Source organism: Octodon degus, unplaced genomic scaffold (genome assembly GCF_000260255.1).
Source record: "Octodon degus isolate 3935 unplaced genomic scaffold, OctDeg1.0 scaffold00418, whole genome shotgun sequence".
NCBI lineage: Eukaryota > Metazoa > Chordata > Mammalia > Rodentia > Octodontidae > Octodon > Octodon degus.
Genome location: NW_004524994.1, coordinates 158,131 through 161,141, shown reverse-complemented (window position 1 = coordinate 161,141; position 3,011 = coordinate 158,131).

Sequence of the window (3,011 nt, the reverse complement as noted above, 5' to 3'; positions counted from 1 at the left end):
TTAAAAAAAAAAAAAAAAGAAAAAAAGAAAAGGTCTCACTGTGTAGCCCAAGCTGGTGATCCTCATGGTGATCCTCCTACTTCAGTCTCCTAAATGCCAAAATTTACAGATGTGTGCCACCATGCCCATCAGGACAGCAAGAATTTATTTCCTTGTTTATAGTAAAAACAAAACAAAAACCACCACATAAAGCAAAAGGTACAAATGTTTGCATTAGCGATGGTGAATACCTGCACTCCTAGCTCTCTGAATACCTGAGGCAGGACTGCAAAGTCAAGCTAAGCCTGGGTAACTTAGCAACTTGGTGAGACCCTGCCTCAGAATATATATCCATACATATTCTTTGTTTTGTTTTTTTGAGACAGTCTTACAGTGAAGTTCAGACTGGCCTTGAATTCACTATGTAGTCCTGGGCTAACCTGGAACACACAATGATCCTCCTGCCTCAGCCTCCCAAATGCTGGGATTATAGGCATGCACCACCATACCTGGTGTATTTGTTATTTTAAGATACTGAATGGTGGGGGTATATTTTCATGCATCAATAGATAATTAACACAAACATGTAATGAATTCAGGACGCTGCTTGTTACACAAAAACATGCTTGCTATTTATTTTTAAATTTTGATGTTGTTACTGAAATAGTAGTTTAAATATTTTATTTTTACAGAAGCACACTATCTTTTATTGCCTTGCACATTTTTTAATTTCAAAGTACTCTTGGCTGACCCTGATGACACATACCTGTAATCCCAGCGCACAGGAAGCTGAGGCAGGTTCAAGGCCAGCCTGAACTATACAGTGAGATCCTCTCTCAAAAGGGGGGGAAGGTCACAGGAGATGTAGCTTAGCTTGGAGGCTCAGAGTTCAATGCCCTCTACCAGAATATAAAAAGTTATTTTACAGTGAACATGGTGGAGCACACCTGTAATCTCAGCTATATGGGAAGTTAAGATAGGAGGACTGTAGGTTCAAGGCCAGTCTGGGCAACTTAGTACACCTCTGTCTTACCCGGGGATGATCAGATCCCCAGATACCTAAAAGGGAAGCTACAGGGAATAAAGAAAGACAAAAGACAAAATTTAAGGACCAAGGAAGACCCGGAGGAACTTGTATCTAGTGGGCAAGCACAACAATTTCAAGGCTGACACACTTTTATTAGCAAGCAAGACCCAGAGGGATAACAAATATATCATGGAACAACAGCTTTAGAGAATGGGTAGATAAGAAACAAATTAATGAGGAACTGGATTTTCTCTATACCCAGGTGCCTATATTTTGACAACTGTCCTCCACAGATGCTACTTTGCTTCAGGAATCCTGGGCCATCAGTATTTTACCTAGTCAGGATGCCTGTGGGCTTCCATACACCTCTCTGTTCTTGAGGTGAGATAACACCAACCTTGGGAATGCAGGCCTAATCACAAGGCTGGTCCCCAACAGTTCCCCTCTTTTTGTTTTTGTAATTGCAGTGATTGAAACAGTATAACTTGACATTGAGGAGCATCTAGGCATTGGCTGGTTTGGCTTTTCCAGTGGCAAAGTATGAAGTAGAAATACATTAATATAATTAAACCAGTATGTTGTGGTAACACACACCTGTAATCCCAGCACTTGGGAGGTTGAAGCAGGAGGACTGTTTGAAGTTTGAGACCAGCCTGGACAAAAAAATGAACTCAAGGACATCCTGAACTGCATAAGGAGACTGTCTCAAAAAGACAAAAAAATTTTTTAAAATTTTAAAAGCCAGCATGAAATTTAAAATGAGCTTTAAAATAGTTTCATGAGGGCCATCTAGATAGCTCAGCAGACTAAAGTGCCTACTTAGGCAGAGCACAATCCCGGGTATTCTGTGCCTGCCCCCCACCGGGGGGCTCACTGAAAGGGCAATTGAGACTGGGCATGATGGCGTGTGCCTGTAACCCCAGCGGTTGGGAGGCTGAAAACAAGAGGATTACTACGAGTCCAATCTATGTAGTGAGACCCTGTATACCCTGTACTAAATAAAAATAAAATAGTTTCATGGATTAAGCTGATCAAGAGTATCACTAAAGTTATCCCTATCTTGAATTTATCAAAATTTTGAATCTGCTGACATATAGATAAAATTTCTTCTTGCAATGCCTCTAAATCGATACTTATATTACTATGCACAGCATCCTATATGTGCTTTTTTTATATGTTCCCAACGACTGATAGATTAGCTGTACATAAAGAATCATATGGAGCCAGTAAGATAGCTCAGCGGACTAAAGTGCCTGTTTAGGCAAGCTTGGGCAAGCGCAGGAACAACAGTTCAATCCCTGGGACAGTATGCTGTGCCAGGCTTGCCCCGCCCCCAGGGTGCGCTGAGCCAATCACTGACACTGGGCATGGTAATGCATGCCTGTAATCCCAGCGATGAGGAGGCTGAAAGCAGGAGGATCACCACCAGTCCAAGCTGCATACTGAGACCCTGCAACAACCAAATACATTTTTTTTTTAAAAAAGAGGAGGGCTGGGACTGGAGAGATGGCACAGTAGAATAAGCGCTTGCCTGGCAAGCGCAAGGGCCTGAGTTCAATCCCTGGTTCTGCAAAAAAAAAAAAAAAAAAAAAAAAAATAAAGAAAAAAAAAAAAAAAAAAAAGGAGGGCTGGTCAAATACCTCAGCAGATTAAAGCACCTGCAAGCAGGCACAGGGGCCAGGTTTCAATCCCGGTGCTGATTTGTGACTGTAATTTTGTGGCAATAGAATGTTGTATGCTCTATTCTTTGTGGTTCTGGTCCAATTACCTACAAAGTGAGCAGTTTCTAGAGACTGAATGAGAGCTACAGAAGATACGGTGACACTATAAATTAACAACATCAAAGAGCTCATTCCTGTAATAGCAAATCCTAACATCCTTTTCATTTGGCACACAAAGTGATCAGGCAATGATTATGGTAGGTAAAGGGCAGGAAAATCGGCCTACAGCACCATAAGACTCACAGGCACCCAGGACCTGGGCTTATGCCCCACGACTTGTAAAG